The 27,244-nt window shown below is 44.9% G+C and overlaps 1 protein-coding gene across 1 annotated transcript in view; it reads right to left on the bottom strand.

Moving 5' to 3' along the window:
• LOC124716829 (amyloid-beta-like protein) overlaps positions 1–27,244 on the bottom strand; it is a 552,604-nt gene that overhangs the window by 402,807 nt on the left and 122,553 nt on the right. The window lies entirely within an intron of this gene.

The following is a 27,244-nucleotide window of genomic DNA, read 5'->3' as shown; positions in this document are numbered from 1 at the left end:
CGTACGACCATTTCACGAGTATACCGTGAACATCACGAATCCGGTAAAACATCAAATCTCAGACATCGCTGAGGCCGCAAAAACACTAAAAGAACGGGAGCAACGACGACTGAAGAGAATCGTTCATCGTAACACAAAGGTAACCCTTCGGCAAGTTGCTGCAAATTTTAATGCTGGGCCATCAACAAGTGTCAGCGTGAAAACCATTCAACGAAACATTATCGATATGGGATTTCTAAGCCGAAGGCCCACTCGTGTACCCTTGATGACTGCACGACGCACAGCCATAAGCGTCGCCTGGGCCCTTCAACATCCATATTCGACTATTGATGACTGGAAACATGTTGCGTGGTCGGATGAATCTCGTTTCAGATTGTATCGAGCGCATGGTCGTGTATGGGTATTGGGACAACCTCATGAATCCATGAATCCTGCACGTCATCGCCGGTCGAAGTGGCCGAGCGGTTCTAGGCGCTACAGTCTGGAACCGCGCGGCTGCTACGGTTGCACGTCCGAATCCTGCCTCGGGCATCGATATGTGTGATGTCCGTAGATTAGTTAGGTTTAAGTAGTTCTAAGTTCTAGGGGACTGATGATCTCAGAAGTTAAGTCTCATAGTGCTCAGAGCCATTTTTTGCACGTCAGCAGGGGACTGTTCAAGCTGGCAGAGGCTCTGTAATGGTGTGGAGCGTGTGCATTTGGAGTAATGTGGGATCCCTGATACGTCTAGATACGACCCTGAGAGCTGATACGTACGTATGCATCCTGTCTGATCACCTGCATCCATTCATGTCCACTGTGCTTGTACTAAACAGGCCGCCTACCTCACGCTTGTACGTCCTGCTTCGGAATGCAGCTGCTGGGATCCTTACCAAATAGGATTAAAGGAGTACATCGAGGAAGTTCAAAGAAGGGCGACATGTTTTGTATTACTGAGAAATATGGGATAGAGTGTCGCGGACATTATACAGAATTTGGGGCGAACATAATTAAAACGAAGGCGTTTTTCGTTGCGGCGAAACCTTCTCACTCTAACAACCCTACCACAACAAAGGTCAAAAATTAATTATGATTGTAGTGTTGCTCACACTGCTAAATATTGCATTTTCGGGTAACAACAAAGTTATATTATGTGGCAGGTGTCATTAGAGCACAGTCAATAAAGTCATTTCTTGAAATAGTAGATAAATTAGGCATTCATCTTTTCGTGTTTCCCACGCTGGTCTCGCTGTGAACTCATGGCTCAATCGTCGAAAATCTAGGTGGTGATGATTCCAAGCTGGGATGCGAAGAGGCCTAGGTTTTATTCTGCGATATTTACAAGTTTTATAGATGTGTTTCATAAACCATTCTTGCAAGTTAGGACAATGGTGATGTAAAAAAGTAATCAGCACTCCGAATTTAAGTTACACTTCTTTTTTATTACTTTTGTTGCAACATCACTTCACAATACAGAACATACTTGAAAATATCTTCCTCACTATTAAAGCCCACATTTCATAAACTGACTACAATTTGCGTCTTTTCAACATGACGACCAAGACTTGACTCTCTAATAATCGCTTACGCGCCCAAAAATCAGAGTTACAAGTACGTCAAAGATCATAGTGACAAAAGAAAGAATAATATCATTCCAATATAAACATATCAATGTATCAAAGTACCTCTACATTAATGAAATCAAATCTGAATGTTGTCTCAGAAATATGTTAACTATTTTACAAAAACACAGTAGAATATTGCTGGTATCGAGAGGTTGAGGTGAGGTGCCGTTATGGTTACGTAATTCAAGTACCATTACATCACGCGATTTCAATCACCAAGTTTCTCCTCCGAACACGAAAATATTTTGTCAACGGCGACATACATATGGAGAAGCGACCATCGTAATCAAATTAAGGGAAATCAGAGCTCGTACGGAAGGATGTAGATGTTCGTTTCTTCCGCGGGTTGTTCGAGTGTGTAATAATAGAGAATTTTGTGTAGGTGGCTCGATGAACCCTCCGCCAGGCATTTAAGTGTGACTTACAGAGGATCCAAGTAGATGTCCATGCAGATGTAGATGTAAATGTACTTCATCGCTAAAAAGCCTAATAAAAGCCGGACACGCATTTGGTCGAACACGGCCCCAAAAAGGCGGACATGTCCGGCTAAAGTCGAACAGGTGGCAAGCCTATGCTGCCGATGGTGAAGTTAACACTGAAATACGAATACATCTTCTATGTGCTCCACTTGTTTCGTAGAGCAGATGAATGAAAGATTGTTATTGTTGTTTTATGTAGAGCCGTTTTGACTCTCGGGGCAGAATCGTCCCGCCGTCGGGCAGAGGCAGGCAACCGTTCAGCTGTTGACACCGGATAGGGACTGCTGTGTGCGGGCTTGTAACAGAGCCTCGCTTAATGCCGCGTGTCAGCGGAAGTCACTTAGCAGGCGCCTGCGTGCTAGCAGCTGTCGCATCCGCCTTGCTGCCACGCACAAACTACCTGTCTCTCCCTGTGCGAACACAATGCCTACACTCTGCTAGCCACACTCATTCATTACACTCTTCAAGAGATCGCTTTGTCGTCTCCTGCCCGAGAACTGGTTTGCTATTGTCTCCTATTCTAGCCTCTTCACCTACATCTATATGACTACAACGCAGCTCACACTTAAGTGTTTGCCAGAGTTTTATAGACGCCCTTTCAGACTATTTATCAACCGCTCCACTCTCGAATGGCACCTGAGAAAAACGAGCACGTAAATCTTTCCGTATGAACTCTGATTGCTCTTGTTTATTACGATGGTCATTTCTCCCTACATCGACAAAATACGTTATTTAAGATTCGTGCAAAGTGAAGCATCGTTTCGCAGCGACAAACGCCTTTGTTTTCATGATTGCCACCCCTAGTCACGCATCGTAAACGTGACATTCTCTTCCCTATTTCGTAATAATACAAAACGAACTGCACTTGTTTGAACATTTTCTTCTAACGCTGCAAGAAAATGAGCACATACAAAAAACTATAGCAGAAAAGAAAACCCTGTTGAATGATCCAATATACATGACAAGCAAGTCATGTTTGCAGTAACAAATACAACAGCGGAACAACCCACAAATAGAGGATTATTAATGATTATTATCGTAATAATACTATCCAACCCCTTTCCCCTCACTCTTGTGTGAACCATTCCATAAAACATTTAAACCAAAACTCAAATATGCGTGGCTCCGTTTTGAGCCATCATCAGATTAGCTGGATACGTGACCCATCAGTCATAAAACCACATACTATGTAAAATAGATACCAAGGTAATAATGTACACACACAGCCGCGTGGTCTCAAGCACCGTGCCACGGTTCGCACTGCTGCCCCCGTCGGAGATTAGAGTCCTCCCTCGGCCGTGGTATGTGTGTGTGTGTGTGTGTGTGTGTGTGTGTGTTGACCTCTTAGCGTTAGTTTAAGTTAGATTAAGTAGTGTGTAGGCTTAGAGACCGACGGCCTCAGCAGTTTGGTTCCAACTGACTGGAGAGTTGGCTGTTGATGTTTGGAGTGTTGACACATTGTCTGCGTATCCAGTTATGCTGGCAACTGATGAGATATATATAGGGATCATATCAACCCGTCCCGCATCAAAAATGGCTCAGAGCACTATGCGACTTAACTGCTGAGGTCATCAGTCGCCTAGAACTTAGAAATAATTAAACCTAACTAACCTAAGGACATCACACACATCCATGCCCGAGGCAGGATTGGAGCCTGCGACCGTAGCGGTCGCTCGGCTCCAGACTGTAGAGCCTAGAACCGCAAGGCCACTCCGACCGGCTCGTCCCGTATCAACAACAGCCTGAAGATGGAGCGCTGAACCGTTGAAACTGGTTGCAACAAAATAAAATAGAAATATAAGGACGTCTGTAGGTGTTTTATTTTGTCTCAATAGTAAACGACCTTCGTCCCGAAGACCGCTTGCCAAAAGGATGGACATACAAAGAAAAGAAAAAAAAAGGCATAAGGGTTAGACACCGTAATGTAAAGATGTTTTCAGGGACTAAATATTATGTTACAATGTTACACGGAGAAAAAAGATAAAAAAATTGTATGTCATAGAGAACTGGTTGTTTAGTTGTATAAAAGAAAAGTTTTAGTAATAGTGTACCAAGGGACTTGAAAAAATGCATCATGTCTCCCGGATTTACCCTATGCACTGACGACGATCCAAAAGTTGTCAACCACGCTGGTGAAGGAACGGACAGCCCTGACACAAGAATTCTTTACCAGACTTGTGGCCAGTGTGGAAGCACTTTGCATAGCATTACTGTAGGTGGTGGTGACACACCCTATTAAGAACCACGCCCCGCCGTCTTTACTGTACAGTGGACCATCATTAATCGCCGCCACTTCAGTGTAATTATTGTCTTTAAATAAAAGCGCCATTTGTGTTCATCTCAAATCTGATACCTGCTGCAGTATACCGTAGCAGTTCAACGCATGTCTGTTCGAAGTTTCATCGAGCGGTGTTACTTGGCGGTGGCACAGCATACGAAAGTTACTTTCGTCCTTAAGTTTTGCACACCGGTGTTCTCTGCCTCTGGCGAGGGGCGGACCTGAAGAATGTGCAGGTGGAGAGGAGATTAGTGCGTGTGACGACAGCGGCCGCTGGTGGTGACCGGGGCTTGTCTGTTTGTGGGGCGCGCACCTGTCCCGTCTCTGGAGGGCCACATTCCTCGCGTGCCTCCGGCTCTTCCCGGGAGACGCACGGCGCTGCACTTCCACCGATGCGGGACGTAGGCGCCGCTCTGACATCGGTCTCCACTTAGACAGCCGAGACAGGCTCGCTAAATATTTACAGAACAAGTGTGGTTTACTGCGAGTTATATAGCGCCCACTGTTCGGAATTTTCTGACGTAGTTAAGTAGTATTCGTTGTTTACAACTGCCGAATTATGAAGCCAAATTTGCCCTTTTACCTAGAACTGTGTCCCGATTTCTGTGATATTGAAAAACAGCCATCGAAGAGAACTTAGCTTTTTCTTTTAGTCATTATCCTCTGACTAGAATGAGATTGTCACTCTACAGCGGAGTGTGCGCTGATATGAAACTTCCTGGCAGATTAAAACTGTGTGCCGGGCCGAGACTCGAACTTGGGACCTTTTCCTTTCGCGGGCAAGTGCTCTACCAGTTGCCCGCGAAAGGCATAGGTACTGAGTTCGAGTCTCGGCCCGGCACACAGTTTTAATCTGCCAGGAAGTTTCATATCAGCGCACATTCCGCCGCAGAGTGAAAATCTCATTATGGAAACATCCCCCAGGCTGTGCCATGTCTCCGCAATATCTTTTCTTTCAGGAGTGCTAGTTCTGCAAGGTTCGCAGAAGAGTTTCTGTAAAGTTTGGAAGGTAGGAGACGAGGTACTGGCAGAAGTAAAGCTGTGAGGACGGGGCGTGAGTCGTGCTTGGGTAGCTCAGCTGGTAGAGCACTTGCCCGCGAAAGGCAAAGGTCCCGATTTCGAGTCTCGGCCCGGCACACAGTTTTAATCTGCCAGGAAGTTTCATCCTCTGACTAATTTGATGAGGTCCGCAACGATATTTCTCTCATTTGCTAACGTCTCTATCTCACAGGAGCAACTGCAACATACCTCCTCAACTCTGTGCTGGATATATCCCACTATCAGCCTTTCTCTTCAACTTTTACCCTCTAGTATCATCGAAGTTATTCCCTGATTTCTTAACACATGTCCTACCGTCTGTGGCGGAACGCCATATATATTTATTAAAAAAAAAGTGGAGTTTTTGTATTCTGATGAATAATTCGTCATGTGACGCTAGAAGTGTTAAGTGCGACGTGTTTCATCTACATCTACATGGATACACTGCAAATCACATTTAAGTGCCTATCTTACGCATGGACTACTCAGTTTGTATATTTTGCTTATTTTCTTCATAGTCCCACACAACTTCTTCCTGTTTTCTCGATTGATCTGTGTTCAGTTTTTCAAGGCCTATCCATTGTGCCAACTTATAACTAAATCTGAGGGGGGTGCGATAGAGAGGTTCCCTTGTTAATTTTAGACAAATTGTTTCACTAGATTTTAACCATCTATTTTTCTCAAAACGTTTCTTATCTCACGTTTTTCCTTAATTTCTACTTTTTCACTGAGACTGTCGTCCTTTGTGGCTTTCGAAGCTACTCTCGAGAGCACCGCTATTTTGTGGGAGAGCCTGCAGCAGAGAACGCTCACAGCAGCACACAGCCTGCCATACACCTGTGCCTCAGCTTTTGTGTGTCTGCTTAACTCGGGGACACGAGACGCTGGGTTAAGCTGAAAGGGGAGGCGCATAAAACCTGCCACTGTGTGTGTGTGTGTGTGTGTGGTGTGTGTGTGTGTGTGTGTGTGTGTGTGCAGCGCCGTAAATCTGAGCAGAGATAGGGCAGCGCAAACAAGTTGCAGCGGCCGCGCGCCAGTTTCGCAAGCCCCACACATGGTTTGCATTTCGCACGTTCTCTGTAGCGACCCCGTATTTCGCGAAACCCTAATAGACATCAGAAGATCCTCGAAAAAAAAAATTTTCGTGTAAATGAAGCGAGCCTACATCCACCTCTCTACTTAATTTCTCAGTAAACCTTTTATTCTTTACGTAAAAAAATTGGAAGCTCCGCATGTGTTTCCCGCTATGTAGGCCTTCCAATTCTAAGGAAACTATTCCGTACAAAAATGATTTTTCACAGCTCATAGTCCCACATAACAGCTTGATAATGAAGTGGTTTTCTTTTTTTTTTTTTTTTCGCTGTTGCCTATACTTCACAAATAAGTAAAATACAGGGGATATTTTGAGAAGGTTGCCGTTTAGAATGTAGTCTCTGGGCAGTTTACGTTCGTTGGCTTTTAGCTCTTACATTGTCGCGTACGAAACACAGTTAACATACCAAAATTGGTTTTAACGGTCAAAGTAGAGCGATATCTTTTTTGAAAAACTGCCTGTTGGCTTCTGTCTCGGGTTCTTCGGCCGACGTTGATCTAATGATTTTACTGACGTTTGGCCAGCACAAGTGGCTGGCATTGTCAAAGTTTCACCCTCCATTGCCTCCATTGCCGGTGTTTGACAACGCCAGCCACTCGTGCTGGCGAAAGTCAGTAAAATCATTAAATCAACGTCGGCCGAAGAACCCGAGACAGAAGCCAATAGGCAGTTTGTCAACAAGTGGCCACGACAGCCTGAACGATTTTGATATATTTTTTCATTCTCGAAAACATGCGTGGGATATATTGGAGATAGTCCTTGACGATGTTGGCAGCTAGGTGGCAAACGCGTAGCTACAGTGGCGACGTGCACCGTGTTTTTCTATTTCGGATTGTCCCGACACAAGCCCAAGCCGGGAATGAAAAATTAACTTAAATGAATAGGCACCAGGAGTCATCAGCTACCAATGCTGACTGGATCTTTGTTTACGCTATGCTCCCTGAATCCAGGAAATTTTGTGACAGTTGTAAAAGAGATCTGGTAACTAAATTCCTGTTACTTCTGAGTGACCAGATGGGCGAAGTAGAGAAGGACCCCTTGGGATTTTCTTTAACGTCATGAGCTTGTTTCACTCCTTCCAATACATTATTCCACCCCCGGAGGCTGAGTGGCCAGCGCGACAGAATGTCAATCCTATGGGCCCGGTTCGATTCCCGGAAGGGTCGGAGATTTTCTCCGCTCAGGGACTCAGTGTTGAGTGGTCCCAGTTATCATCATTTCATCCCTATCATCGCGTAAGTCGCCCATGTGGCATCAAAGACTTGCACCTGGTGAATGGTCTACCCGACAGGGGGCCCTAGTCACACGACGTTTACATTTATATCCCTAAGCAGAGTTCATCACCCACTGCTGCACCATCAAAGGTGATTGACCTCTTTTCAAATCCACCGTTTTCTCTGAGTACTGCACAAGATAAGATGACCACAGATGTTAAGTCCCATAGTGCTCAGAGCCGTTTGAACCATTTGAACACACTACTTTGCCGAATGGAAAAGTTGTATAAATACGAGGGTTGGAACTTAAATAGTGGCAACTATTTATTCACAACCAGTACGAAAGAGTTACATGCTTGCACCAGCTTGCACCAGCGTTGTGTAGAACCCGTTTCCAGCGGTGTGGAAGGCGTAGTATGCCGTTAGCACAGCCTCTTCTGTTGATGGTGCGGATGGAGAGGTCTTCTGCCTGTCGAATCTCTGGAACAGTTCTGAAGCGAATGCCACGAAATGGTTCAAATGGTTCTGAGCACTATGGCACTCAACTTCTAAGGCCATCAGTCCCCTAGAACGTAGAACTACTTAAACCTAACTAACCTAAAGACATCACACACGTCCATGCCCGAGGCAGGATTCGAACCTGCGACTGTAGCGGCTGCGCGGTTCCAGACTGTAGCGCCTAGAACCACTCGGCCACTCCGGCCGGCAGGAAGTGGTTCCTTCGTCTTCGGAATCAAATCAAAGTCATAATGACGGTATGTACAGTACTTCCCAGTCCCATTGACCGAACAGAGCAGCCACAGACAGCCTGCGCTGTATGTGCCCGCGCATTGTCGTGCAAAATGATGGGTGGATTGCGCAGAAAGTATTGCCGCTTCTTTCGCAAAGATGGTCACAGGTGATGCTCCAAAAACGAACAGTAATACTGGGCATTGACGGTCTGCCGTGGAGGAACGCAATGCGTTAGGGTAACACCATCACAGTCGTACACGAGAATCACCATAACTTTTACCACACTGGGGCTCTAACGCACTTCCGACTTTCGCGGCTACCCGTAATGACGCCATTCATTGGATTTACGTTTCAGTTTTGGCTTCGTGGCATTCGCTCCAGAACTGTTCCAGAGATTCGACAGGCAGTACACCGCTCCATCCGCACCATCAACAGAACAGGCTCTGCTAACGGTGTACTATACCTTCCACTCGCTGGCAACTGGTTCTATACAACGCTTGACTACTTTCAAGGACAGGAACAGGTGCAAACAAGTAATTCTTTTGTATCGGTTGTGAATAAATAGTTGCCATTGCTAAAGTTCCAACCCCCGTACTATTCCAGTTCTATTAATTTTTGACCATTAATTATGTACACTGTCGGAAAATAATAGTACACCCTTTTACAGGTTTCCAGTACACTCCAGATTTATTGTTGGAACAGTGCATGTGGAGTAAATGAAATGACTACATTTTGATATCAATAGTACGAGCGGTCCTGAGATGCCAACTATCGACCCATGCTGAGACACCCGTATTAGTATGTGGTGTAGACTCCACTGACACCAATGCAGGCGCTGACTCTAGCATCCAGTCGATGATACAGATGGCAAGTACAGTTCTGGCATACGTTATTCCACGCTTGATCGACCTGTTCACATAGTTCTGTAAGAGTTGTTATTTGATCAGTCGCACTAGTCACTTCTCATCCCCTCATATGCCACACGTTCTCGATAGCAGACAATTCCGGAGACCCTTTTGGTCAGGGAAGTTGCTGTACATCTTGCAGAGCACGTTGAGTTTTATGGACAATGTGTGGGCGGGCATTATCCTGTTGAAACAAGACACATCTTCCTGACGTTGTGTTTACTTATGGAGACGCAAATGGTAATGGGCGGTGGCAGCAAGGTTGTATCAGGAGACCTATCCCCGCCAACAACAACCACAGCATTCAGTGTTTGCAATAGCGTCTGAGGCAGGGTCGTTTCAGGAAGCAGGAAATCATGAAGGACATACCAGAAATTTTCGGACACGAGATTTGGAGGAATACGTGAATAACACTGTGGAAGACGACCACCGTGTCAGTACCAGGCAGTTGCTCCGCCAGCACAGGGTAAGCCAGATGACCGTGTGGATCATTCTCCACGACACTTGTTTCTACCCATATCGCTTACAGCGTGTGCACGGTTTACTAGCGACATACTTTCCACATTGTGAGCAGTTTTGTCACTGGTTTCTTCAACAGGCAACCACGATTCCAGGATTTGTCTCATCCATCCTATTTACATCAGGCCACCTTTGTGCCGACTGTTATTTTCAACTTTCATAACAGTCATCTGTGGCATCGTAAACAAATGGTTCAGATGGCTCTGAGCAATATGAGACTTAACTTCGGAGGTCATCAGTCCCCTAGACTTGGAACTACTTAAACCTAACTAACCTAAGGACATCACATACACCCATGCCCGAGACAGGATTCGAACCTGCGACCGGAGCGGTTCAAAAATGGTTCAAATGGCCCTGAGCACTATGGGACTCAACTTCTGAGGTCATTAGTCCCCTAGAACTTAGAACTACCTAAACCTAACTAACCTAAGGACATCACACACACATCCATGCCCGAGGCAGGATTCGAACCTGCGACCGGAGCGGTCGCGCGGTTTCAGACTGTAGCGCCTAGAACTGCTAGGCCACCCCGGCCGGCTAGTAAGCAAATCCCCCATGGTATGGTGACAACGAATCATCGTCATCGGTGCAGGCGGAACGTGTGGGCCGGGATAATTGGCGACCATATTTTGGAACCAGTCTTCCTTCTACATCTACATGGATACTCTGCAAATCACATTTAAGTGCCTGGCAGACGGTTCATCGAACCATTCTCTATTATTCCAATTTCCTATAGCGCGCGGAAAGAACGAACTCCTATACCTTTCCGTACTAGCTCTGATTTCACTTATTTTATCGTGGTGATCATTTCTCCCTATGTAGGTGGGTGTCAACAAAATATTTTCGCATTCGGAGGAGAAAGCTGGTCATTCGAATTTCGTGAGAACATTTCCGTCGCAACGAAAAACGCCTTTGTTTTAATTATGTCCGCCGCAAGTGCTGTATCATTTCGGTGACACTCTCTCCCATAATTTGCGATTATACAAAACGTGCTGCCCTTCTTTGAACTTTTTCGATGTACTCCAGCAGTCCTATCTGGTAAGGATCCCACACCGTGCAGCAGTATTCTGAAAGAGGACGGACAAGCGTAGTGTAGGCAGTCTCCTTAGTACGTTTTCTAAGTGTCCTGCTAATAAAACGCACTGTCTGCTTAGCCTTCCCCACAGCATTTTCTGTGTGTTCCTTCCAATTTACGTTGTTCGTAATTGTAGTATCTAGGTATTTAGTTGAATTTACGGCTTTTAGATTAGTCTGATTTATCGTGCAACCGTTTAACGAGTTCCTTTCATCATTCATGTGGATGACCTCACACTTTTCTTTATTTAGGGTCAACTGCCACTTTTCACACCATTCAGATATCTTTTCTAAATCTGTTTTGCAGTTTGTTTTGATCTTCTGATGACTTTATTAGTCGATAAACGACATCATCACTTGTAAACAACCGAAGACGGCCGCTCAGATAGTGTTCCAAATCGTTTATATAGATAAGGAACAGCAAAGGAACACTACGTTCGGGAACGCCAGAAACCACTTCTGTTTTAGTCGATGACTTTCCGTCAGTTACTACGAACTGTGACCTGTCTGACAGGAAATCGTAAGTCCAGTCACATAACTGAGAGACATTCCACAAGCACGCAATTTCACTACGAGCCGCTTGTGTGGTACAGGGTCAAAAGCCTTCAGGAAATCCAGAAATAAGGAGTCGATCTGAAATCCCTTGTAAATAGTATTCAACACTTCATGTGAATAAAGAACTAGTTTTGTTTCGCAGGAATGTTTTCTAAACGCATGTTGACTGTGTGTCAATAGACAGTTTTCTTCGAGGTAATTCATAATGTTCGAACACAATACATGTTCCAAAATCCTCCTGCATATCCACGATAACGATATGGGCCTTTCACGTCGCCCAACAGGCCGTAACTTTTGACATTCCTTACTGGTGGCTTTGCCTTCCCTGCTGGGAGAAGTGCCACTGATGATTCGAAGGGTTGTGTGGCTGATGTGATAGAAGAAGAAACAGGAGTCGATTTAGAAGAAATAGGGGATCCAGTATTAGAATCGGAATTTAAAAGAGCTTTGGAGGACTTACGGTCAAATAAGGCAGAAGGGATAGATAACATTCCATCAGAATTTGTAAAATCATTGGGGAAGTGGCAACAAAACGACTATTCACGTTGGTGTGTAGAATATATGAGTCTGGCGACATACCATCTGACTTTCGGAAAAGCATCATCCACACAATTCCGAAGACGGCAAGAGCTGACAAGTGCGAGAATTATCGCACAATCAGCTTAACAGCTCATGCATCAAAGCTGCTTACAAGAATAATATACAAAAGAATGGAAAAGAAAATTGAGAATGCGCTAGGTGACGATCAGTTTGGCTTTAGGAAAAGTAAAGGGACGAGAGAGGCAATTCTGACGTTACGGCTAATAATGGAAGCAAGGCTAAAGAAAAATCAAGACACTTTCATAGGATTTGTCGACCTGGAAAAAGCGTTCGACAATATAAAATGGTGCAAGCTGTTCGAGATTCTGAAAAAAGTAGGGGTAAGCTATAGGGAGAGACGGGTCATATACAATATGTACAACAACCAAGAGGGAATAATAAGAGTGGTCGATCAAGAACGAAGTGCTCTTATTAAGAAGGGTGTAAGACAAGGCTGTAGCCTTTCGCCCCTACTCTTCAATCTGTACATCGAGGAAGCAATGATGGAAATAAAAGAAAGGTCGAGGAGTGGAATTAAAATACAAGGTGAAAGGATATCAATGATACGATTCGCTGATGACATTGCTACCCTGAGTGAAATTGAAGAAGAATTAAATGATCTGCTGAATAGAATGAACAGTCTAATGAGTACACAGTATGGTTTGAGAGTAAATCGGAGAAAGACGAAGGTAATGAGAAGTAGTAGAAATGAGAACAGCGAGAAACTTAACATCAGGATTGATGGTCACGAAGTCAATGAAGTTAAGGAATTCTGCTACCTAGGCAGTAAAATAACCAATGACGGACGGAGCAAGGAGGACATCAAAAGCAGACTCGCTATGGCAAAAAAAGGCATTTCTGGCTACTAATATCAAATACCGGCCTTAATTTGAGGAAGAAATTTCTGAGAATGTACGTCTGGAGTACAGCATTGTATGGTAGTGAAACATGGACTGTGGGAAAACCGGAACAGAAGAGAATCGAAGCATTTGAGATGTGGTGCTATAGACGAATGTTGAAAATGAGGTGGACTGATAAGGTAAGGAATGAGGAGGTTCTACGCAGAATCGGAGAGGAAAGGAATATGTGGAAAACACTGATAAGGAGAAGGGACAGGATGATAGGACATCTGCTAAGACATGAGGGAATGACTTCCATGGTACTAGAGGGAGCTGTAGAGGGCAAAAACTGTAGAGGAAGACAGAGATTGGAATACGTCAAGCAAATAATTGAGGACGTAGGTTGCAAGTGCTACTCTGAGATGAAGAGGTTAGCACAGGAAAAGAATTCGTGGCGGGCCGCATCAAACCAGCCAGTAGACTGATGACAAAAAAAAAAAAAAAAAAAAAAAAAAAAAAAAAAAAAAAAAAAAAAAAAAAAAACAACTTTCATTTTCGTGAGCTACTATGAGGACCTACATAAACAAAACGACTTTGACTTATTTCTATATAACGTTGATTTTAGACAACAGAGTTATTATACTGCATCCGTGGCTTTACTACCGACATGACAGATTCAAGATCATTGTTTTCGCATTGTATGTTTGCTCTGCTATTTCCCTCAAATAAACGTATTATAATAAGGGAATTAGTTAATGAAAATTATTGCCCTTAAATAACATCACGTCATTTTTAGTTTTCTATTGCTGGCAATGCTTTCAATTCTCTATAAACATTTTTATTTCTTTAATAATGCACATTCATATTATATTACTATCGAGAAAAATTTATCATTACTGAATTTCATCCCAGTGTAACATGTGTTGGACTGTGGCGATAACAACTCTGATGTAGCTTCCAGTTTGTGGAACTGGCGGCTGTTTAGGGGAGGGCCTGACACTATGGATAGGCGTGGAGGGGTGTGAATGGGCGGGACTTGTTCCAGGTGAAATCCTAGCGCTAAAGCCGTCGGCACACGGACCGTGCTGTCGAACGTTAACGTTGAGCGTGCCAAGTTCAACGAGCTGATGACCGCTCAGGAACGATCCGACTCGTGCACACGGTACGTGGGCCCCAACGTGGTATACGCGATTGCAACGCACTCCAGCGGCAGTTGAGGGATGTTTCTAGTTCGTTACTCACACTGTTTACTCAACAGGCGCGCGTAAAATTCCCACGATAGCTCCATTAAAACGCACATTTCCTCTATCGTCCACGAAAAGGAAAATACCTTGTCCAATCAGTAAGGGCAAAGGCATATAAAAGTGCCATTACAAATAGTGCGGTACAAATTTGGAATACTTCTCCGAATAAGATAAACATTATTTCGTCATTCCCACATTTTAGTAAAGTCCCAAGGTCAGTCTTACTTGATCACTGTTCCTGCCCAGCAGCAGAATCTTTGCAACATGTGAATTACGAAGCGTAAAAGAAAAAGGAGCAAAATACCTTTATACAAGTAGCGCAAGCTGTCCAGTAGATTAAGTCAATCGAACAAAGTCACCCCCCAACAAAAAAAGGTGAACTTATATTTACATAACATCAAATATTATAGTATCAGAACCGAATGTTAGGAAAAAAAATTGGAAGTGTGAAGACGCGAACCACCGCCCCAATAAACAACTCAATACGGGTCAATGACGCTACGCGTTACGCTGAACCAACAACACTTGTATTTATCATAGTGTCCTAGCCCTTGCTGAAAACCTTAATCGTAGATATGTTACTAATTGCAATGCAATTATAACAAATTGTACCAAGGACAATTCGTTTTGGGTGGATCTTCAGTGTGTCGCTGCCTTCAAATGGCCTACTCACATAATACGAAAGTTACAATAATTCTTTTGCCACGAATATAATGTTTATCGTTATTGTATTGGAACGAATCACACAGTTAACAACGGGTTTCCCTGTGATTCTCAATTTGCTAGTGCTCAGAAACGGCAAGTATGCATGTAGGCTTCAAATGAGTGTCAATATGGCGCCTCACAACTCTGTACTGAAGGGAGACGGCGTGCGTGTGACGTAGGTGGCGTCGTGCCATCTCATTGGTCAACGCTCAGACGCACGCTCAGAATATCTGACATGCCAGATATTGCTCTGCACGTTCGAAAAGACTCCCGAGCGTGCTATTCCACGCTATGACGTCAGAAACTCGGCACGCTCAACGTTCGGATACACAGGCCGTGTGCCGACGGCTTTAGGGCACGTCTATCGCGTGGGTCTGTCAGCAGTGGCCGCTGAGTGGGTTCCCAGCCAGCGACGCCCAGCCGACACCGGAAGTCGGGCAAGGTCGCCACACGGCCGTCTCAGCCGGTTGCTGTCTGCTGGCTCCAGATGCCTGCGGGACTCTGGACCCACGCGCGCACGCATTAGCCTAGTATACCTACAAATACATCGCCATTCAGCATACAGCTCATAGTAAAGCAATGCTATCTCCGACCGCCCCACCTGTCACGCAATATGGTCTCCAATAAGCATGCCAGACAAGAAAGTACTCACGCCCAAGGAGGCAACACGCCAGGACCGCGTAACACCGCTGGAAGCCATAACAACGGCCTCATTTCGGCGGGGAATACTGTCCACAATTTCCTGGCGTATGCGTCATCGTACCCGTGGTCTAAGAGTAGGGTCTTTCACTGATAATCAAAATGCCTTGTTTCGTGAATTAGAACTTCGCCACTGCTTATATTTGGAAAAAAAAAATATCACCAAGGATGGCTGAAGATCTCTGGCATAAGAAATTACACTCGTTCTGAAACTTCCTGGCAGATTAAAACTGTGTGCCGGACCGAGACTTTCGCGGGTAAGTGTTCTACAATCTGAGCTACCCAAGCATGACTCACGCCCCTTGTCTCCGCAATATCCTTTCTTTCAGGAGTGCTAGTTCTACAAGGTTTGCAGGAGAGCTTATGTTAAATTTGGAAGGTAGGAGACGAGGTATTGGCACAAGTAAAGCTGTGAGGACGGAGCGTCAGTCGTGCGTGGGTAGCCCAGTTGGTAGAGCACTTGCCCGCGAAAGGCAAAAGGTCCCGAGTTCGAGTCTCGGTCCGGCACACAGTTTTAATCTGCCAGGAAGTTTCATACCAGCTGCAGAGCGAAAATCTCATTCTGGATACACTCGTTCTGACAACGGCCTTGTCGGAGAGGGCAGAGATTCAGGGCACTCTTTTTCACTCGGGGTTGGAAACCGCACCTGTAAGGCGAATGATTTATCAATGAATAACGGCATGAGATTGCCGAGGGCAATGGAAACCGCTGCATTAAAGGCACAAAATGTTTATTCACAGGACATGTGACCTCTAATTAAAAAGCGTCATGATGATCTTTCCACTGGCTAAACATTCCAGACTAGTCTCCCATTCGGATATCTGGGAGGGGGGTGCCGAGGAAAGGTCACCATGAGAAAAAGATTTAACAACCAACGAAAGAGTGACGTCATACGAGTCGGGGCGTGGAATATCAGAAGCCTGAATGTGGTAGGGAAGTTGGAAAATCTGAAAAGGGAAATGCAAAGGCTCAATCTAGATATAGTAAGGGTAAGTGAAATGAAATTCAAAGAAGACAAGGATTTCTTGTCAGATGAGTATATGGTAACAACAGCAGAAGAAAATAGTACATCGGGAGTGGTATTCGTTATGAATAAGAAGGTAGGGCAGGGAGTGAGTTACTCTGAACAGTTATGTAATAGGGTTGTTCACATCAGGAACCGACAGCAAATCAGCACTGACAACTACATTTCAGGTATACATGCCGACGTCGCAAGCGAAAGATGAAGAGATAGAGAAAGAATACGAGGACACGGAAAGGGTAATTCAGAACGTAAAGGGAGATGAAAATGTACTAATCACGGGGGACTGGAATGCGGTTGTATGGGAAGAAGTAGAAGAAAGGGTACGGGAGAATATGGGCTTGGTACTAGGAATGAAAGCCTAGAAAGACTACTCGAGACCTACAATAAATTCCAGCTAGTAATAGCGAGTACCCTGAATCACGAGAGAAGGAGGTATATTTGGAAAAGACCCGGAGACTGGGGAACATTCCAGCTGGATTACATCATGCTGGAACAGAGATACTGATATCAGATATTGGATTTTAAGACACAGATCAGATAGCAGTTTAGCAATGACGAACAGTAGATAGAAGTTGAAGGGAATCATCCGGATCAATCAATGATGAAGCAAGTAGGATACTGAAATCTGAGGAATGACGAGACGCATTTGAAGTTCACCAAGGATGCTGATACTGCGATAAGGAACACCAAAGTAGGCGGTACAGATGAAGAGGGTGAACATCTAACAAGGTGGGGCGGGGAGTGTTATAGGGGCAGGGCAATTTGTCATTTTTTCCCTGAACACAGAACAGGAGAGCACGAAGCAGGAGCGCTGAAAACTCAGAAGCACTCTTTGCTGCTTCGGATCGCATTCAGATTTTGCTGAGTGGTTTTGAACGGTAGCTTGTGATTGCATACTGTACACCAGAGCAAAAATTCCAGTCGCACTCCACTCCAAAGGGGTGGGATCACGTTCAGTGTGGTTCCTACGCCACAATCTTCTTAGAGAAGTGTTGCAGTCTCAGTGGCGTGGCGCAGTGTCAAAGAGTGTCAGAAAAATCGTCTTGTTGCTCACGGTACCCCTAACTTTCGTTTTCGACGGCGAAATGTGTGGAAAGGACCGGTTACATTGATACCTTTTATGTCACACCATGGGGCCTTTCCGTGACAGCGAGAGAACCGCCTGTTGCGTTGCTGTATTGAACTCCGTTGCGGAGGCGTCAAAAGAAAGGGTAAAATGTGGGTAGGGGTGGATGCGACGACCTTCCCATCGTGTGTAACATCCACGGTGGCGTTAGGCGAAGTTTTGGTAAAATTTGGTGCCTATGTCACGTCATTAAACCAACTTACTGTTCACATGAACTTCTGAGTTGTAGCTATTTTTTTTTTTTTTTTTTTTTTCAGATGTGTCGAAACCTTGCTGTTTGCAGTGTCGCCGAGTCCGAGGGTGAAGTCAGGCTATCACAACCATAAAAACGCAAAACAAAAGGCGATCGCATCGTACAACGTCAAAACAATGTTTACGATGTGAAACTGTATGTACGAAACATGAAAACTAAAATATATTCCGTCTCAGTGAATTGCAGTGTACTAGAACTGAGCATCTATCTGTTCAATAGTGAAGTAGGAAACAAAACAAAAAAAAAAAAGAAATGCAATAAAAATAATTTAATGCTGTGTAACAGTAGTAATTTAAAACACGGGAACTGTTTACGGCCGGCCAGAGTGACCGAGCGGTTCTAGGCGCTACAGTCTGGAACCGCGCGACCACTACGGTCGCAGGTTCGAATCCTGCCTCGGGCATGGATGTGTGTGATGTCCTTAGGTTAGCTAGCTTTAAGCAGTTCTAAGTTCTAGGGGACTGATGACCTCAGAAGTTAAGTCTCATAGTGCTCAGAGCCATTTTTGAACTGTTTACGATCTCGACAAACAGATCTGTAAGAAAAACGACTTTGTTACAGCGACCCCTAAAGATGCTTTGAAATAAAGGGAAATGCAGCTGATCTAAATATGATTTTCAGAATAGCCACAAAAGACAGGAGGCGTATGTATAGCTTACATTACTCGTCTAACTGCCATGGGAGAAGAGAGTTCTATAATCGGAAAATACAAGAGTTACCATTAAACTTTAACAAAGACCATCAATTAGTAGTTTTGCATTAGCAAATAATCAACTATTTCACTCAGGTTACCTTCCATAACTAATGAGGAGGTACTGAATAGAACTGGGGAGATGAGGAGTTCGTGGCACAACTTAACTAGAAGAAGGGATCGGTTAGTAGGACATATTCTGAGGCACCAAGGGATCACAAATTTAGTATTAAAGGGCAGTGTGGGTAAAAATCGTAGAGGGAGACCAAGAGATGAATACACTAAGCAGATTCAGAAGGATGTAGGTTGCAGTAGGTACTGGGAAATGAAGAAACTTGCACAGGATAGGGTAGCATGGAGAGCTGCATCAAACCAGTCTCAGGGCTGAAGACCACAACAACAACAACGTCTTATTAAGAAAGTGGGTGCACTCAAGGACTGTTATGTAATTTATAAATGATAGAACGCAGTAATCAGTAGTCCCTTTTTTTAGTAGGTTTTACTACGCCAATCCAGGTTTCGGCTAGTGCCTAGCCATTATCAATGCACTATTTTTTAAACTCGATGCATGTTCCCTATTCTTCGGGCGTCAGTCACAGTTCTTTGAATACTTCTGTATGTATGTATGTATGTATGTATGTATGTATGTATGATATATGTATACAGTAGTATTCAAATAACTGTGACTGACGCCCGAAGAATAGGGAACATGCATCGAGTTTAAAAAATAGTGCAATGATAATGGCTAGGCGCTAGCCGAAATCTGGATTTGCGTAATAACACCTGCAGAAAAAAGGCGAATGGTTGCTGCGCACTATCATTTATAAACTATTTCACTCCATGGTTCTTAATTCTGGTGCTATATTGTGAACAGGTGAATCACGTAAGGAATTTCATCGTTCGGTAGTAGGCTAACCGAGATGGTGTTGCGTTGACATTCCCGCCTAATAGTGTCAGCATACCACGATTTGACGGTGGTTTCACGTCCCGTGTGAATCGATCTTAATCCGCCCACACAGCACTCTACGCCGACAGCGAAGGGACTGTGTGAACTTGCGGGGCAGTGTGTGGCGCACTGCAGACGCAGCGGCGGTGCGAAACTGCAGGGGCAGGCTGTGGAGGAAGCGTCTGACGCGCCGCTGGAATTCCGCGAGAGCAGAGTCACGTTTGGCGCATGCGCCGCGAGGCCACTGGGCGTAGCCGTCCTCGTGGGTAAGCAGCGGAGCGTATACGACTGAGTTCGAGTCCCAGGCACTGCACGCACTGTTAACCTGCCAGGAAGTCTCATCTGAACGCATCCTAAGCTACACTGCACGTTCAGTTACAGGTAAAACTTCAGTGGCCTTCATCATCTTCTATTCCCGCGAATACGTAAGAACTCCAGCACCAAAATTTGTTGCGTCGTCTTTGAAAACCGTTTGCGTAATAAACGGCCGTAAATGACAAGCGCGAATAATTGCGATGTTATACACCACTGGCCATTAAAATTGCGACACCACGAAGATGACGTGCTACAGACGCGAAATTTAACCGACAGGAGGAAGATGCTGTGATATGCAAATGATTAGCTTTTCAGAGCATTCACACAAGGTTGGCGCCGGTGGCGACACCTACAACATGCTGACATGAGGAAAAGTTTCCAACCGATTTCTCACACACAAACAGCAGTTGACCGGCGTTACCTGGTGAAACGTTGTTGTGATGCCTCGTGTAAGGAGGAGAAATGCGTGCCAACACGTTTCTGACTTCGGTAAAGGTCGGATTGTAGCCTATCGCGACTGCTGTTGATCATATCGCGACACTGTTGCTCGCGTTGGCCGAGATCCAATGAATGTTAGCAGAATATGGAATCGGTGGGTTCAGGGGGGTAATACGGAGCGCCGTGCTGGATCCCAACGGCCTCGTATCGCTAGCAGTCGCAATGACAGGCATCTTATCCGCATGGCTGTAACGTCTCGATCCCTGAGTCAACACATGGGGACATTTGCAAGACAACCATCTGCACGAACAGTTCGACGACGTTTGCAGCAGCATGGACTATCAGTTCGGAGACCGTGGCTGCAGTTACCCTTGACGCTGCATCACAGACAGGAGCCCCTGCGATGGTGTACCCAACGACGAACCTGGGTGCACGAATTGCAAAACGTCATTTTTTCGGATGAATCCAGCTTCTGTTTACAGTATCACGATGGTCACATCCGTATTTGGCGACATCGCGGTGAACGCACATTGAAAGCGTGTATTTGTCATCGCCATACTGGCGTATCACCTGGCGTGATGGTATGGGGTGCCATTGGTTACACGTCTCGGTCACCTCTTGTTCGCACTGACGGCACTTTGAACAGTGGACGTTACATTTCAGGTGTGTTGCGACCCGTGGCTCTACCCTTCATTCGATCCCTGCGAAACCCTACATTACACCAGGATAATACACGACCGCATGTTGCAGGTCCTGTACGGGCCTTTCTGGATACAGAAAATGTTCGACTGCTGCTCTGGCCAGCTCATTCTCCTGATCTCTCACCAATTGGAAACGTCTGGTCAATGGTGGCCGAGCAACTGGCTCGTCACAATACGCCAATCACTACTCTTGATGAATTGTGGTATCGTGTTGATGATGCATGGGCAGCTGTACCTGTACACGCCATCCAAGCTCTGTTTGACTCAATGCCCACGCGTATCAAGGTGGTTATTACGGCCAGAGGTTGTTGTTCTGGGCACTGATTTGTCAGGATCTATGCACCGAAATTGCGTTAAAATGTAATCATATGTCTGTTCTAGTATAAGATATTTGTCCAATGAATACCCGGTTATCATCTGCATTTCTTGTTTGTGTAGCAATTTTAATAGCCAGTAGTGTATGTAGCTACAACAGACATTGGCAAATTCAAAGATACCGTGTTTATGTTGCGCTGTCATCAGAATGAACGTCCAATGACAGCCAAGTGCAGTCCTGAAGAAGCAGCTCTCTTACGTAACGTGCGGTGGCGACTAAAATCAGTTTCATTCGCCAATGGAACGTGGGAATTGTCGGTAATCCTTCGTATTGGCTCCAAATTTCTAAATATTGTCGTTGTGGTGATTACGCGAAATGTAGGGCTGGGACTTCAATAGTGGCAGATATTTATTTATAGCTCGTACAAAATAAATACGTGCTTCAAAGTTTTACTGAACTTCCAAGTAGTCACCAGCATTGTGTATAACCCGTTGCCAGCGATGTGGAAGTCGTAGGATACTCTTAGAAGTGCCACTTGAGCTGACAGTTCGAGCGGCGCGGTCCACTGTCCGACGAATTTGTAGCAGTGTTGAAGAGAATGCCGTGAAATATTTCCTTCAGTTGAAAAATCGAGTTGAACTGACGAGGGCTTATGTCAGGGGATTGCAGTAGGTAGTATAGCACTTAGCAGCCCCATCAGTCAAACAAATCAGTAACAGCTTGCACTGTACGTGCTTGAGCATTGGCCCGCAAAATGATGGTCAGGTCCAGCATAACGTGTCATCACTTCTGTCTCTATGCTGTTCAATTTTGGAACACAACCTACGACCAACTTAGAGACAGAAGTGGTGACACTTTCCGCAGGACCTGCCCATCATTTTGCAGAACAATGCTCAAGCACGTACAGTGCAAGCTGTTACTGATTTGTTTGATTGATGGGGCTGCTAAGTGCTATACCACCTACTGCACTCCCCTGGCTTAAACCCCCATAAGTTCAACTCGATTTCTAAACTGAAGGAAACACATCACGGCATTCGCTTCGGAACTGCTACAAATTCGTTGGGCAACAGACCGCGCCGCTCGAACTGCGAACATAATTGTCACTACTAAGAGTATCCTACGATTTCCACATCCTGGGCAACGTGTTATACACAATGCTGGTGACTACTTTGAAGGTCAGTAAATCTTTCAAACACGTATCTATTTTGTACGAGCTGTAAATAAATAGTTGCCACTATTAAAGTTCCAACCCTCGTACGTGGAAGGAAGTAATATGCTCACCGACTCTTCCCGGAAAGCACGCTCTCGAAACTTCTATAGTGAACCTCTCCGTGATGCACAAAACCTCTCCTGTGACGTCTGCCAATGAGGTTTGTCGAGCATCTCTGTAACGCTCTCGCGTTGTCTACATAACTATGGATCTCACGGAGGAACATAGCGAGTCGAGTTTCGCAGGACCTTTGTCTGCGCAATCCATGTTGATTTTTACAGAGGAGATTTCCGTTTTCCAATATCGTCATAATTCTTGAGCGTAAAACATGTTCCACAATTCTACAACGGAGTGACGATTACGATATAAGTCTATAAATGTGTGCACCTGTCCTGCGGCCCTTGTTGGAAACCGGAATTTTTTCCACTCGCTGGGTACCCTTCGCTGGTTCGGCGATCTACCACAAACTACTGCTAGGAGCAAATTCTTTCCTATAATCTTTGTAGAATCTTACAGGCATCTCGTCTGGTTCTGATGCCCTTCCAGTACTAAGCGATTGTAGGCGCTTTTCTATTTCGCCGTCGGCTATCACAATATCTGCCACTGCGACTTTCGTACGATGCTTGAAGCAGGAACCGTGTTGCGATCTTCTACGGGAAAGAATTTTGAACGACCGACACTCGACGGAAATGAAGCCGCACAGTTCTAATTGAATTTCACCTATTTAATCGGGGCAGGCAAAACGCTCTTTGTTGCTGTCTCATCGCCATCTGGAGGCACACTGGACAATGAACGAGCAGGCGGTTGATTTTGCTGCACCAGGCAGACCCTACCGGCAGCCACTAGGACCGGCAAATGACAATTGGAGCGAACTTGTAATTTCGATGCGTAAGTTAAAATTTATCCCGAGTTTCTAACTTCATTCGCGTGTAAGTTACTGTCTTGCGAAATCGGTTTGATCTTATCGAAACACGCAGCATTGGCATTAAGTGTAGCGTACCCAGTGGCCTGGAGAGCCTCAGGCCCTTATTGTTACTGCACGCTTCTGTTGAAGACGCACTTGTTTGACCTCTGCAACCTCTGCCACATACGAGGTGCGACAATGAAGTAATGAGAATGATGTGAAAAAAAAATTTTGCTTACCGTTTTAGTCAAGTTTAGTGTTGTCTCCTTCAAAGTAGTTCCCTTCTGATTGCACACACTTTTCCAGCGCTTCTGCCATTGATGGTAACATTTTTGGAACTCATCTTCTGTAATATCCTCCAATACTCTCGTCACAGCTTTTTGGACATCTTTTGTTGTTTAAAAATGGTGTCCCTTGACCGTCGTTTTGACACTTGGAAATAGAAAAAGTCACACGGAGCGATATCTGGTGAATAAGGTGGCTGTGGTAGTACTGAAACTTGTTTTGAGATTAAAAATTGCTGTACTGACAGAGCAGTATGGGATGGCGCATTATCGTGATGCAGAATCCAACTATCAGCAATGTTGACACGGACACGAAGAACTCTTTTACGAAGTCTTTCTAAAATTTCTATGTAGTAATATTGGGTAACTGTTTGTCCAGGACGCACCCATTCTTTATGAACTATTCCCTTGGAACCAAAGAAGCACACAAGCATGCATTTCACTTTTGACTTTGACATGCGAGCTTTTTTTGGTCTGGGTGATCCCTTTGAGCACCATTGCGAACTTTGGCGTTTTGTCTTTGGATCGTACCGAAAAAACCAACTTTCATCACGTGTGATAACACGGTTCAACAATCCTGGATTGATTTCCGTTTGCTCTAACAGATCGACTGCCACACTTTTTCGTGTTTCTCGCTGTTATGGTGTGAGATTTTTGGGGACAATTTTTGCAGAAATCTTTCAGATACCAAGATCTTCAGTTATTATCAGACGAACCGTTTCTCGTTTCTTCTTCTGCAATCATTTTCACGGATAATCTTCGATCAGATCGTACGAGTTCACGAACCCTGGCCAAGTTGACATCCGCCCGTGAGGTTAAGGGGTCGACCACTGCGGTCTTCTTAAACAGTTTATGCCAACGAAAAACTTCAGCTCTTGGGATAACCTCCTCTTACTGTAAGTTGTCGTCGCGTTTTCACCAAATTTAACGCAAAAAGAAATGGCATACCGTTGCGCAAGATTATGCAGTTCCATTTCCATGGCGAGAGACACAAACACGTGTTAACTTATTACATCACAACTCAAGACTGAGCAGTTGCATTGATGTGCGGCTTGCACTAGAAGCAGCTTATAGACCAAGGTCAAAGACATTGTGCCTACGCAAGCCTTCAGGGTTACCACATCTTTAAAAGAAAATCAGTCTCATTACTTTATTGTCGCACCACGTATGCAAGCAGTGATTACGGTTGGAATTGATTTACAAGTCTGTTGGATATCTTCGTGAGGCATAACTTGCCAAGTTCTGGAAAGAACTCGGACTGGTGCTTTAGAACGTCAAGATTCTGAGGTGATTGGAGAGCGTGATCAGATTTCTCCATACGTTCTCAGTTGTGGAGAGGTCCGGCAATCCTGTTTGCGAAGGTAGGGTTTGGCAAGGACGGAGACAAGCAGTAGAAACTCTCACATTGTGCGGTCGGGCATTATCTTGCTGGAATGCAAACCCACGACGACTTGCTATGAACAGCGAGGTCGACATATCGCTGTGTTGCATGGGTGCAGCGGACGACAGCCGAAGGGTTCCTGATATGAAAAGAAATGTCACCCCAGACCATAACACCGGGTTGTCGGGCAGTACGGCGCGCGACACTCATGTTGGTATCCAACTGCTATCCGGGGTGTGTCCAGACTGGTCTTCAGCCTGGCATCAATTCCAACCGTAATCACTGCTTGCATACGTGGTGCGACAATAAAGTAATGAGACTGATTTTCTTTTAAAGATGTGGCAACCCTGAAGGCTTGCGTAGGCACAATATCACTGGAGTAGAATTGTATTCAGTGATGAGTCCCGCTTCGAGCTGAGCTCTGATGACCTGCAAAGACGCGTCTGGAGACGTCCTGGACAGCAATGGAATACCACCCTGAATGTCGACCAGTATATGGCCCGATAACAAGGGGGGATGGTCTGGGATGGAGAAATCCTTTGGTTGTCATCCGTGGCAGCCTTAGAGAAGAGCAGTACATCGGCGATATTCACTTTGTTGCGCTTGGTGGGAAGTCATCCTGGGCATACATTTCAGCAAAATAATGGCAGCCCCCACACGGCGAGAATTTCTACTGTTTGCCTTCGTGATTTCCAACTGCACCATGTCCAGCAAGGTAGGCGGATCTCTTGACAGATGAGAGCGATTGGAGCGTTATGGGCAGAGCCGTCCAACCCGCTCGCGATTTCGACAATCTAACGAGCCAATTGGACAGAATTTGGTACAATATCCCTTGCATAAGGACCAGAGGTGTTACTGACTTGCTCAGTTTCTGAAGCTCCTTCTCTTGACTAAGACCGAACGAGATGGCGCAGCGATTAGCACACTGGACTCGCATTCAGGAGGACGACGGTTCAGTCCCGCGTCCGGCCATCCTGATCTAGGTTTTCAGTGATTTCCCTAAATCGCTGCAGTCAAATGCCAGGATAGTTCCTTGGAAAGGGCACTGCAGACGCCTTTCCTTGTCCTTTTCTAATCCAATAAGACCGATTACCTCGCTATCTGGTCTCTTCCACCTAATCAACCCCATTTTACAATCTTGACTAAGTCTTCAAATTTTTCTAAAACGGTAATAATTTGTTTGTCAGTACATGTGGATCCCATCTGCCGAATTCTGCCCCATACGGATTATTCCTTCGTAATGTTCCATTGCTTATTTTATTTTATTTGAGTGTATTCCATGCACATTACAGTAGGCAACTCAATTACATCATATTATCAAAACGACTTGCAAAATTATTTAGATAAGATATCTGTATGGTGCGAAAAGTGGCAGTTGACCCTGAATAAGGAAAAGTGTGAAGTTATTCACATGAGTACTAAAAGAAATCAGCTAAATTTCGATTACGCGATAAGTCACACAAACCTAAAGGCTGTAAATTCAACTAAATACTTAGGGATTACAGTTACAAATAACCTAAATTGGAACGATCACATAGACAATGTTAGGGCTAGAGCAAACCAAAGACTGCGATTCATTGGCAGAACACTTAGAAAGTGCAACAGGTCTACTAAAGAGACTGCTTACACCACGCTTGTACGCCCTATTCTTGCGTATTGCTGTGCGGTGTGGGATCCGCATTAGGTGGGACTGACGGATGACATCGAAAAAGTACAAAGAAGGGCAGCCGTTTTGTATTATCGCGAAATAGGGGAGATAGTGTCACATACATGATACGTGAATTGGAGTGTCAATCATTAAAACAAAGGCGTTTTTCGTTGCGACGGGATCTTCTCACGAAATTTCAATCACAATTTTTCTCCTTCGATTGCGAAAACGTTCTGTTGGCACCCTCCTACATAGAGAGAAATGATCATCAGGATAAAATAAGAGAAATCAGGGCTCGCATAGAAAAATTTAAGTGCTCGTTTTTCCCGCGTGCCGTTCGAGAGTGGAACGGTAGATAGACAGCTTGAAGGTGGTTCATTGAACCCACTGCCAGGCACTTTATTTTGAATAGGAATCACGTAGATGTAGATGTATGTAAACTGGAGATA

This window comes from Schistocerca piceifrons, chromosome 9 (genome assembly GCF_021461385.2).
Source record: "Schistocerca piceifrons isolate TAMUIC-IGC-003096 chromosome 9, iqSchPice1.1, whole genome shotgun sequence".
NCBI classification, from domain to species: domain Eukaryota; kingdom Metazoa; phylum Arthropoda; class Insecta; order Orthoptera; family Acrididae; genus Schistocerca; species Schistocerca piceifrons.
Note: the sequence above shows the minus strand (reverse complement) of the source record. Positions and strands in the feature narration are given on the sequence as shown.